This window comes from Podarcis liolepis (assembly GCF_965112155.1).
Source record: "Podarcis liolepis genome assembly, chromosome: 1".
Lineage (NCBI taxonomy): Eukaryota > Metazoa > Chordata > Lepidosauria > Squamata > Lacertidae > Podarcis > Podarcis liolepis.
In genome coordinates, this window is record NC_139554.1 from 102301260 (window position 1) to 102314269 (window position 13010).

At 42.7% G+C, this 13010-nt stretch overlaps 2 protein-coding genes across 10 annotated transcripts in view; both read left to right on the plus strand.

Moving 5' to 3' along the window:
- The window catches only part of KIF5C (kinesin family member 5C), a 73866-nt gene extending 66078 nt beyond the window's left edge, over positions 1-7788 (plus strand). For both annotated transcript variants that reach the window (XM_083493764.1, XM_083493763.1), the window contains exon 26: positions 3442-7788. The gene's annotated coding sequence lies outside the window, so the exon portion shown is untranslated. The remainder of the gene's footprint in view (positions 1-3441) is intronic.
- Positions 7789-9685: 1897 nt separating this feature from the next.
- The window catches only part of LYPD6B (LY6/PLAUR domain containing 6B), a 61168-nt gene continuing 57843 nt past the window's right edge, over positions 9686-13010 (plus strand). For 4 of the 8 annotated variants that reach the window (XR_014523946.1, XM_083495209.1, XM_083495206.1 and 1 more), the window contains exon 1: positions 9694-10264. The gene's annotated coding sequence lies outside the window, so the exon portion shown is untranslated. Of the gene's footprint in view, positions 10265-13010 lie in introns of all 8 variants that reach the window. The other 4 variants (XR_014523945.1, XM_083495208.1, XM_083495205.1 and 1 more) reach the window with 2 other exon arrangements.

A 13010-nucleotide genomic window follows, 5' to 3' on the forward strand; every position in this document is an offset into this window, starting at 1 on the left:
CAGAAGAATTGAGGTGAGCCAAGTTGGGTCTTTTGTGTAGGTTGGTAGCTGATGTCACCATACTGAAAATGCTTGGATTTTAAAAGCATGGTGGTTTCTGTTGTATGTGTAAGTCCTGAGATGCAGGAAGGGGAAACCTTTAACCTTCCAGATATTGCACTACAAATCTCATGATTTGTGGACTGCCTGAGAACTTACGATGAAGGACAATATATCTCTAATAATAAATAATAGTAATAATGATGACGGCGATGATGATCAATGGTCAGGGCTGATTCTTCTCCTGGCTCAGAAGCTTTCCTTTGGTTTAATTTACATGTAGTGTTTCTGTGATAATGCCTATAGGAAAACATATATGGGTGCTGTTTCATGCTAGCTGGTATTATAACTGATAATGGATGTAGTGCATCATGCCTGACCATTTTTCTTTTTGGCTGCTGTTCTCTAATAATTTTACTATTAGATTCAGCCGCCTACCCGCAGTATCAGGAATCTAGCAATTCAAGTTTAGGGAAGCTTTTAATGTTTAATAGATTATTGTATTTTAATATTCAGTTGGAAGCCACCCAGAGTGGCTTGGGAAACCCAGCCAGATGGACGGGGTATGTATGTATGTATGTATGTATGTATGTATGTATAAATAAATGAATGAATGAATGAATGAATGAATGTTGTTGTTGTTTTTATTATCATTATTAATTTATTTATTCAAGTAAACATACTCGAAGCAACAGGATTTTCCTTCTAAAATCTATATATTCTCCTTGATAGCATGGTCATCTTTTTTCTAAACAGTTTAACCCCTCTCCCTGCATGGTATGATTTTTTTTAAAAAAAAAAACAGAATGAAGTTCCTAAATATCAGTTTTATCATATTTCATTCCTCGATGTTTTAAACATTTCCATAGGTAAACAGCTAAATATAAAAGGATTCTGGAAAATTAATGGCAACTTGCCAGCTTTTTCCAACCATTTCCCCCCCATGTGTTTATTCTCTGAAGCTTCCTCGTGAACAGCTGCATGGTTCTATCACATAGTCTGAAAGGGACTCTGGCTGAAGACCAGCTGTATGTGGGTATTTTTAATGGCTTTGTTTCTTTAGGCATCAAGTATTCATGGATAATGTGCCACTTTTGTTGAGCACACTGCATGTCATACCTGTTTGCAAACCATCTGCTATATCAAATTTTGGCTTTATTCCCCATGGCCTTTTTCTTTTGCTGCTGGTGTTTCCTTTGATAGAAGTGGAGCTCTTTTCCCTTCCATGGACAAATAATGCAGCGGTTTTTCATGTGGTCTAAGGATAGGACTGTGGGGTTGCTTTTTTGCCTCACCAATAATTTAACCTGAACTTGTTCTGCACCCTGGGAAACAAAAAGAAGCATATACAATAGAATCTGCAATAAAAGCTTTGCAAGCAGTCCAAGAAGAATCACTGCAAGAGCCTTTCAAGGTGAAAGAAAATGAACGTATGTGTGTTTTGTATGCCTTTAAAGAGACATTGTGTTTGGAAGTAAGAACTCAAAGGCATATCTTCAGAGCAAGAACAGAAACCTCAAGGCAAAAATAATGATGATAGTCCTGACTGTATTGAATTAAAGCTGAAAGACATAGAAGAAAACCACATAGTAGCCAACAATAGTAGTAAAAGACACAAAACAAATGCAGATGTTTTACATGTGACAAGCTACAAAGATACTTGGACAGTAGCCTTTAGCACTCTAATAATAATAATAATAATAATAATAATAATAATAATAATAATAATAATAATAAAGGCTTTCTTCTAAATCCTCTTTGAAATCAGTGCACATGAAGTATGCATGCTGAAGGAGATTCCATAATATGGAAGAGAAAGATGATCCAAACAAACAAGCTGATGTTAACAATTGGTGCTCTGCTTCTTGGAACACCCAAAATGCCACAAAAGAGCCTTGTTCAAATAGCACTGGTAGGAGGAGGGACTGGTAGTGATCTTTTACATTCTCACCTTCCAGGTAGCAAGGCAGAAACACAATTATTTTTCCAAGGCTACCAATGAGCATCATTACTGAGTAGTGGATTTGCACCCAAACAGTGGTGTAGCGTGGGGGGTGCAGGGGGGGCTGGCCGCACCGGGCGCAACATCTGGGGGTTAGGGTTAGGGTGCGCAAATCCACAGGTTAGGGGGCGCAAATCCACGGGTTAGGGGGCGCAAATTACTTGCCTTGCCCCGGGTGCTGACAACCCGCGCTACGCCACTGCAGTGAGTATATTAATATACTCTTCGCCACATTAGTGTGCTTGTCGGTTTCTGAGCACAATCCAAAATGCCTTCACAGTGTGAAATAGTTTAGGATCCAGTAGATGCTTAAGCTGCTGCTTTCTCCCATAAAGCCTTAAGTAAATCTTGCTCCACGCGTTGTCTTCTCCATGGTGCCATAACTTTTGTGAAATCCTCTCTGCAAAAAGTTCAGCCAATTGTAGTCTATGGAATTTCTCCTAGAAGTAATAAAAGTGCACTTGCTCTGCCCAGCCTTTGCCCAAACTCAGCACTTCATGGTGGACTTTCGCTGTTGCTGCGGTCTTTTGTTTAATTCTTTTCCAGTTGCCTAGCTTGTGGCTGAACTTTTATTGAAATATTAGATTGTCTGATAGTGTGGCGCCTGCCCTGTGGAACGCCCTCTCATCAGATGTCAAAACAGATAGACAACTACATAACTTTCCGAAGGCATCTGAAGGCAGTCTTCTTTCAGGAAGTTGTGTGTGTGTGTGTGTGTGTGTGTGTGTATGTGGTGTTTTGCTGTGTTTTTGTTATGTTGAAAGCCACCCAGAGTGGCTGGGGCAACCCACTCAGATGGGTGGGGTATAAGATGATGATGATGATGATGATGATGATGATGAGGCGTGCATTTGATGTTCATGGAAGGGTGATGTCTCTGCAAACAGCAGAACTGGATATATGATTTTTGCTGATTTCCCTCTCTTCCATTAGTGGAAGTGTCCATTGGAGCAAAAGCCCTTCCGTGATTACAAAGGAACCAATTGGGTTCTATCCATAGAACAGGGTTCAGCTAAGGAGTCCCATCAGTGGAGTCCTGTGCAAACAAGTTTTCCCCATTCTCCTCCCCTTGCATGCCCCTCAACAACTCTGAAATTGACAGAGGAGGATTGGGAGAACCTATGGAATAGTGTATGGAAGAAGAGGAGGTTTTGGGGATTTCTTAATAAAAAATAATAATAGAGAACTATGAAAAGGCAATTCATTCACTACCTCACTTTTGACTCTGTCTGATGCTTTTGATTTCAGATTAACCTAAGCACTGTTTAAGTTATGCAGCATTGCACCATTGAGATGTGTATCCTGTATATTATTTTAAGTGTTCCTAATGAAAGTTCATTATGTGATGCTGCTTTTGTTAGGATGTAGGACTAACAAATGTCGGCATGTTTCTCTTGCAGATAAAATTGCAGGCTCCACTTCGCACGTGAAAAATCATCAGCAGTTCACTAGTTCCTTTCCCTTTTGGACTGGATCTGTACTTCTGTTCATTGTACGCATTCTATAGCCTTCTGCAGTGCACCGGTTTCAAATATTTTTCTGCTTTGTAGAATCTCCATGTGTACAGAAGTGTGACCAACCTGGCTTTTCTTCTGAAATCATGTACAGTGTATCTAACACACGCACTTAAGCTAATGGTAGGAGTTTGCTGCTCAATCTCTTTCACTGACTGACTGCATTTTTGACCCTGTTGTGCCAGTTACTTCGGGGCTTTCATGCTGGCACTGATGCTTTTTTTGTTCTGTTTCAAGTACTTTGGTGCATCACTAAAATGCTGGTACCTGGCATCAAAGAATTAACAATTCAACAACCAAGTGCCATCAAAAGCAGGTGATTGTGCTCCATCTTTCTGATTTCCTGTAAAATATGCATATTATTTTATATTTTTAGAAGATGACAGTGTGCAGTTATATGGTTTGTTTTTCTTTTCTTTTTAACCTAACATGCTTTCAAAAAGTACAGCTCTGCAATTTAGCATTTTTAATATCCTGGTGAAATCTTTAAACTTGTATTTAAAATGGGAGAGAACACAGAATCATTAGTACACTTATTCGGTAGAGATCAAACTCTGAGGATGTAGAGCAGGCATAGGCAAACTCCGGCCCTCCAGATGTTTGGGACTACAATTCCCATCATCCCTGACCACTGGTCCTGTTAGCTAGGGATGACAGGAATTGTAGTCCTAAACATCTGGAGGGCCGGAGTTTGCCTATGCCTGATGTAGAGATATGTGTTAGTGTAGCTCTAGAATCTCTTGATATTCAGTGGTCACATGGGCACATCCTACCCTCAAAATGTCGCATTAGATCTGCCTTGTAATAACACATAGATCAGGTTTTCTAACAGCCATGTGAAAGCATGGTTCTGGTTATAATGAAATTGAAAGATGCATTTACAAAAGCAGCTGAAACCATTGCCATCCTCTTCTTAACTCAATTTCTTCATGATTTTGAGAAGGCAGAAATAAGAGATAAATTATCTGCTGTACTGAAAGGAAGATTCTCTTCAGGGTGTTGAGGGAGAATAGGTTTGCATGCTTAGTGTGCAGTGCAACAAAAAAGAAAAATGATGGAAGATGATCTTTTTGTTTAAAATGAAATAAGATGAAATAAGATAACAGTATATGCTGGAAATGAACAATATGCAAGTCTGCCTAGGGATAGTATAGTTTTATAGCTTACTCACCATTAGTGAGATAGACTTCTTTTTTCAATTCTTTCTTAATGACATATGTAGGGTGTCAGATTTTATTTCTAGTGGAAATCAAACATAGCCATAGGAAATGTTAGATAGGCAAGATAGGCAATCTGTAGCTTAATATGTCTGTTGTGTTTCTTTCATGTAGTATGTGTGTGTGTATACACACACACACACAAACAAAATAATACATCTACAACCATGCACATTAAAATGTATTGTCCTGAAAGACTATTTCAAAATGACTGAATTAGGAGTTTACATTCATTCAGTCCTGTCTGCTGCTGTGGCATTATTTATTTATTTTTTTAATTAAGGGTAAGTTTGGGGGCTTCTGAATGTTTTTGGCTTATATACATATTTTAAGAAGCTAACTCATTAAAACCCTAAAGCCTTTGGAAAGATGTTTTGTCCTGATGTTGCTTTAGAAGCTCTCAAACTTAGCAAAGATATTCAGGTTTTGCTTAATTTATTAAGGGTTGCACTATTTGTGTGGGAGAGACTTTTTGTAACATATTTAATGAAATATTGAATCTTTTACATTTGTTTAATTTATTTTGTTACATTTTTTTTTAAATATAAAAAACCCTTTTTGTTTCCAAATACACACGTATTAAGCACTGCCAACAAACTGAAAGGTACAAGTTGCCATATCCGAACCCTATTTCTGGGAGTAATGTGGCCAAGATGTTTATATATAGTTGAACTCTGTATTCCAAATAAAGGTACCAAGAAGTCTACTGCTATTTCTGTTGTTTAAACTTAACTGCCAGTCCATATGCCATAAGTCCAACAAGGATGCTTGAAGCAGTTTCTGAGTGGCAACTACTCCAGAAGGTGGTGATAATATTTACTAAGGTTTTACCTGGTGAATCAGGTTTTATTTGTGGCCCTCTGGATGATAGTCTAGCCATAGGGTCCCCATCCCTGCTGTATGCAGTGGGAATGATCCACATGGGAATTGGCTCAAAATAGCATGAGTAGCATCTACCATTCAGATACTTTCTCAAGCAGTGTGTGGGCTATCATATCATATAGATCAGTTCTACATGTACATCATTTATGAAGTATTTTTTTTAATGTGTAGCTTATGTGTAACTGAACTGTCCCCCCCTTTGATTGTTAACATATAGTTTTGTATAAGTAAAAGTTCGTGCTTATCATGAATGTAATCCATTGAGCATTATACCTGTGCAATCACCATTAGAATTAATGAGAATTGTGTGCAGTGTGTTCCCAAGCACTTTCATAACAGAGGGCTTTAGCTGTTCTGCACAAGTGTGTGTCTATCTTGAGCACCATGGAAAAGTAACTTTTGATGCCTTTGTAAGGACAGTGTTCCTAATATATTTTAGGAACAGCTAGTTGCTGATCAGCCAGTCAGTTCATCTAGCATAAACCCCTTAATGGAGGCATCAGAACTAACTATTCCATTCTGATTCAGAGACGGCAGATTATCCTCTGAAATGCTAAAAAGGCACATCTTAGAGTTGATTTCTTAAAGTGTCCACAAATTTTCATCTTGTTTCTGTGGCACTGCAATTTTATTTTGCTGCTAGAGTTACTTTTTTGCTGAAGAGTTAATAGATCTAGTTTTGGTACCTATTAGTAGGTCATATAGAATAATTTTTACCATATTTTTTAGCAGCAACATCGACATTTCATCACTGATGGTCATTTGTGTTTGCTTTTTTGTTTTCAGATTCAAAATCGTTTCTTTCAGCTTATTTAAATAAGTATTGCATCTAACACTTGACATGTAATAAACCATACAATATGGAATTTCTTTGTTACTGATTTCAATTGTACCCTTTTCTACTGTCAAATTTCTCATTTTCCTAAGCAGTTGTTTTCAAATGCACTTTGTATTTTATTTAATCCTAACCTTTTTAACCTTGCTGAGACAAATAAGAAAGCTCGTGATGATATTTGCTAAGTGCGTATTTTGCCAAGCAAAGGTGAGAATGGATTATTCTGAATCTAGTAGAAATCAGAAGCATTTAAGATATACTAGTATCTTAAATGCAGCTGAGTTTTTGGAAACATTTCTGTATACATACCTCAGTGAGCGGAAAAAAGCTACTTTAAAATGTAAAACAACAACTTGATCTCTAGAAACACTTCCTTTTTTAAAAAAAAGAAACACACACGTGAAAGCTCGACCATAGTATGTTTCATATGAAATGGACCATACTACTACTACTACTAGTAGTAGTAGTACTAAAAATTATTTATACCCTGGCCATTTGGTCTTGGGAATGTATCACCCATGACTGTTCCCATTTCTGAAGGTTATATCTGTGTGTGTTGCCCATGCAAGCCATGTTGAATAAGAGATTATACAGCAACTGTGTGCAATCTGTTGCCGATGGATTGAACACTATGTCATTGTACACTTTGGAGGCAAGCAGAATACAAAAATGTTTTTTTATTCAGTAAACCATTCTCATCAGAATTGTGCAACAGCACTTACAAGGATGATTAATTTGCTCCGTTGTGTTGGCAATTAGAGCTTTATTTAATGCTTTTATGAAGTTCAAAAAACATTGGACAAATGTCTGTTTTAAACACCCATACAAAAGGATTGTCAGCTTCCAAGTTCACGTCTTACTCCTAAATACTTCTGTCTCTCTCATTTCTGAAACACTTTAAATAGTGGAAGATGTGAAAGAACAATAGGGATCCAGGCATTCTGTAGAAGTATACATGTCTAGTTTGTAAAGTGTGTAATGTGTACTCCAGATGTGTATTCTCTGGGATCTATGTATGTACAGTAGCTTGTTTTAAGGGGGGAAAGTGAAATGTGGATACTTTTCTGATTACAATCCGGAGGGGGGGGGGGGAGGGAATTGCCACTATTATAAAATACGCTGTAATGACTCAAGCTCTGTAACAGCAGACCTGAATCTCCCCAACCATTCCCATAGATAAGTCTTTTGATCTTGGTTCTAAAAATACTATCTATTAAAATGTATGGATACACTGGCAGACTGCATGATGTATCATCCAAAAACTGTTTAAAAGTGGAAATAAAATCGAAGTAAACTTTATCTTGCAAGTAGCATTTGTGGCCTGTATTTATCTGTGGTTGCGATTTCACCCTGTTCTGTGTTTACAGACGGTTTTCCCGAGGTCAGATCTTTTCACTACATTAATGAATAAATATATATTAATTAATTATATAATTATAATTATATTTATTATATTATAATATAATTAAATTAATAAACATATCATACGCAGGGTTCTTGTTGCTTGCTGTGGGAGCAAACCTGTTCACCAGTCCAAGCTGCAAGCCTACTGATTGATAAGCCCAGCCCAGCACGTAACTTGAAGGTTTTGGGTGTGCATTGCAGAGTTCATGCCTGTTAGGACCAACCACACTTCAACTCTGAAGACAGGCCGCTGGAGAGAGAGAGAGAGAGAGAGAGAGAGAGAGAGAGAGAGAGAGAGTTTGGACCCTGCACAGAGCCCCTATTTTCAGCAAAAGCCCTTCGTGTTGCGGGGGGGGGGGGAGAGAAACTAACAAGATGAGATCTGTCTCCCCAAGAGGAGATGATTGAATGCAGCCCATTTGGTTTCAGCAAATACGTTTGGTATTTAGTATTATTATTTGTTGTCGCTCATAGCATGATGACTTCTCAGTCAACAAGGCACACACAGTTCCCTTCCAGTCCTTCTCTTTTGATCAGAACAGAGTACTAAACTGTGTTTGCACAAAGGGTTGGGGTTTATAAAGATGTTAGAAACAGGGAGACCTGTGTTCGGCAAGTTGCAGACTCAACCACAATCCCCTTCCCCTTTATAAGGAGTCAACCATTGACCCATCCAGCCCAGTTCTTTCTACCATGACTGGAAGCAAGCCTCCAAGCTTTCAGGTGAAGGGAGGCCTTTTCTATGCAAACTCAGATAGCCTATGTTTCCTCTGGAAAACTTCCGTGCTTCTCCCTTGCAGAGGAGCCCTCCTATTGATTTATTGATTTATGAGTTGTTACTACTATTGGAATAGTGCTTCTCTACTTACGCAAGGCCACTTAACTTCCACTAGGTGGCAGTGTTTGCAAACAATCTTGTACAGTACTGTATTTACGGTAACTTTTCTGATAAGCAAAAGATCAACTTGGGTAAAAAGAGAGTGGGAGAAAGGAGTCAATATAAATCACTGTGGCTCTAATGGGGTTGCTGATTATAAATTGGTGTCTTGTCACTGTCATTTTTAAAGAGGTATTTGCAGTGATGACCTGAAAATTTTTGTTAAGAGCTTGAGGGAGTGGGCTGGGGGGGAAGAGGCAAATGCGAGAACGTTTTACAACATGCATACATACGGCTTCCATTTGTATATACAACCATCTTCCTAGCTATCTTAAATAGGAACTAAAATGAAATTGGCCCATCTTTTCTTGCTTTCCTGCATTCATTTTCCTTTTATGCAATTGCATATAAATACGTAACATTGCAGGATGTAGGTTATTGTGTGTAACTATACAAATACAAAGGGTTCCCCCCCCCCCAATCGACAATCAGTTTGAAGGAGCAGGGGCTGTGCCCGAGTTCATTGCTGCCTCGGGTGACAAGGGGTTCGTGACTGGGGTCACCGAGTCGCTCGGCTGCTCCCCGTGCGCACGCGCGCAGGTGGGAGGCGTGCGAGAGCTGCCAACGCTGGACTTCTAGGTTTGGAAGGGACCCCCAAGGGGGCATCTAGTCCAAGAATCCCTGACGCGTTGCCCCCCCCAAACCCTCCTCCTGCGAAGCCCGACGTTCCCCAAGAGGCAACAGGTCCAAACGGAGGAGGAGCCTGCCAGGCACTCCAGCAGTTGCTGGGGGAGAAGAGCCGCTTCCCAATCCGCGCCGGCGCTTCGCTCGCTCTCTCGCTCATCCCAACTGCGCGTCTCCACGGCGCCGCCTACCGGCCGTCGTGCGCCTACGCTTTCCCTCGGCCCCCGCCGAGCTTACAGGTGTTGCACAACTCGGCATCCTCCACGTCCCGCCTCCCGAAAGCAACTTCTTTGAGGCGGCGGGAGAGAGTGGCGCCGAGGGAACAACTTTCCGAGGAGCTCCTCGTTCCCTGAGCAAACTGGGAGTCCCGGAGCGCGAGGCGTGGCTCTTGCCCGTCGCGCGGGAAGGACGGGTGTGTGTGTGTGTGTGTGTGTGAGAGAGAGAGAGAGAGAGAGAGAGAGAGAGAGAATTATTGAGTGAGTGTGAGGTGTCTTCTGGCGCGCCTCCTCCAGCCCTTTTCCAAGCCTCAGCCGGCGCTTTCCTCCACTCTCCCCCCGCCTCTCAGCATGAGGGGCGCGAGCCGACCCCCTGGCGAGCGGGCGGGCGCCCACCTGGCAGCCCCACCCCGGCAGCAGGTAAAGCCCCGCCCCTCGGGTGTGTGAGGCGACGGCAGGCAAGTGGCGACGGCGCTCCTCTTCTTCTTCTTCTTCCTCGGGCTCCCGGCGCTCGCTCTGCCCCGAACGAAGCCTCGCCTCGGCTCCGCGCACCTTCTTCGGGGGAGGAAGAGAGAGACGACCACTCGAGCGCGGGGTGAGTGAGTCAGGGTGGCAGCGGGTGCGCGGGCTCTGGGCGAAGCAGCGCCTCCTCCTCCTCCTCCTCCTCGGGAACTGCCTCATATAGCGAGTCAGGCGATTGGTCCACCCGGGATGGTCTGCCCCAGCCTAGCCTCCAGCTGATGCCCTCCAGACAGTGGCGTAGCATGGGTTGTCAGCACCCGGGGCAAGGCAAGTAATTTGCGCCCCCTAACCCGTGGATTTGCGCCCCCTAACCCGTGGATTTGCGCCCCCTAACCCGTGGATTTGCGCCCCTAACCCTAACCCCCAGATGTTGCGCCCGGTGCGGCCCGCCCCCTGCACCCCCCACGCTACGCCACTGCCTCCAGATGTTTGGGCCTGCCAGCTCCCGCCCTCTCTGCTAGGCCTGGTGGGAGTTGGGGGGTGTTTGGGGGTGTTCAGCCCCACCTAGAGGGGATCGGGTTAGAGGGCAGGGGCAAGCCAGTGGGGTGTAAGCAGGAAGCCAGAAATGATGGGCAACAACTCCCACCATGGGCGTAGCCAGAGGAGGCAAGGAAAGAAATATATTGAACTGACCAAATGCATCACAGATAATTTGGTTGTTCCCACCATCACCACATAAGGACTACCCCCCCCCAATAAATCCTGGCTTTGGGGTCTGGCCATGGCACTCCAGGGTTTCAGACAGGAGGCTTTGCAGGGAGGTGCTAAAGATCAAACATGGAAACTTTTGCACGCAAAGCGTGGCTTCTGAACACGTGTTAAGGTGCGGAATAAGGAAGTGGCTTTGAACACAGGCTCCTTGGCTTCTGAGGCATTTGTATTTTTTCAGGCTGAAGAATGTGTCAGAATAGTTTCTGTTGCACTCTGCTAGCCTGTGTGTCCTCACCCCTTGGTCTCTCTGACTCCTGCTCTGTGCTAGGTTAGATCTAGTCTGCAGCCACTAGAGACAGGTGAAGTCCATCTCTAGAAGGCTGCAAGTATTGCTGTGGAGATTCTGATCGATGTCCACCTAGTCCAGCATTGTGCTGCCAGCCAGACACCTCCAGAAGTTCACAAGCAACCCCCCCCCAATTTTAGCTTTATTTTAGTTTTGTCATCTCCTCACCAAATGGTCCTGGGCCGTTACAAAACCATCACAGTTCAAAGAAATGCAATATACAGGTCTTTAAAATAAAAATAAAGGGTCGATAACAAAACCACAGCGCAGAACAACAGTGTGTAGCAACACAGGAGGCAGGAAGACACAGTGGCGTAGCGTGGGTTGTCAGCACCCGGGGCAAGGCAAGTAATTTGCGCCCCCTAACCCGTGGATTTGCGCGCCCTAACCCGTGGATTTGCGCCCCCTAACCCGTGGATTTGCGCCCCCTAACCCGTAGATTTGCGCCCCCTAACCCGTGGATTTGCGCACCCTAACCCTAACCCCCAGATGTTGCGCCCGGTGCGGCCGGCCCCCCCTGCACCCCCCACGCTACGCCACTGGGAAGACATCCATTCAACCAAAGGCTCAGGTAAAGAGGTGTGTCTTAGCCAATCACCGAGAAGCATACAATGATGGCATAGGACACACTTGGAAGGCCATTTGACAACCTGGGGACCACCTCAGATAATGCGGATTACAATTCCTATGAGCCCAAGCCAGCACAGTCAGGGATGATGGGAGGTGTAGTCTGACAACCTCTTGAGGACACTGGGTTGGGGAAGGTTGCTCTGTTTGTTCCACAGGAGTGCTGTTTTTTTGCTCATGGCAAATAGCCCTTACTATGACTATTCAGAGCAAGGTTTGCCTGTGCATTTAACACTTTGCAGAGTGGGCAGGAATTCAGTAGGGAGAACGGTTCCCATGACTGTGGCTTCCTTGGGGCTGAAAGGCTAAGCTGTTGAAGTATGCCCGTCATGCAAGTGTTAGAAATAGAGGAACCTTGTGAAGAAAAGGAGGAGGGGACCTGGCAACCCTTGTTCAAAGGGTCCCCTTTGAACAGGGTGGGTTCAAGTTCAGAACTCATCTATTACTTTTTTTTCCAGCTGGGTTGCAACAACTTCTTTTTATACGGGAAAAAAAATCTAATTTCTTTTATTTGTTTTATTCACACTAGTATATTTCCTATGGGCTTTTGAAGACAAATAATGCTGTGTTTCAGTTTGTCCATATATTTTGGGGCCTTCTGGTGTTCACCTAACTGCATAGATATAGGGACCTGCACCAAATACATAATTTGAGCTACAAGGGAGTTATTTGCGCTTTTTTGGCCAAATTTTATATGCCTTAAGTTACGTTAAACATGACTAGTCTTCCTTATCAATACCATTCATCAAGTAAACTGAGAAATCAAAAAATACTTAGATCAGCTGTGTTTGGGTGTATGGTCTAAAAATAAATTGAATACAAACGAATGCATATTACATACTGGCTTGTATTTGAGTCAAGCAGCTATAATGACAATTGGGGCTGTAAATTCAAATCTCAGTTTTACTTGAACAAACAAGCTAGACTGTGATTCACAAACATGAGTCCTGTTTGGTTCCAGCTTGCTATTAACTTTGTTTTCTTTTCTTGTCATTTTCCTCTGCTCTCCCAACTACGGAGCCGCATTTTTCTCTTATAATTGGTAGGTTATACTATATTTGTTTCCATAAAGCTTTGGTTGACCAACAATTGTGGTGACTCTCTCTGAGAGTGCAGACCTGCAAATGTCAATAATTGCACACCTGAGCTATTCAGTCAAGAGTTTTTATTTATATTTCAAATGGACTCTCTAGAA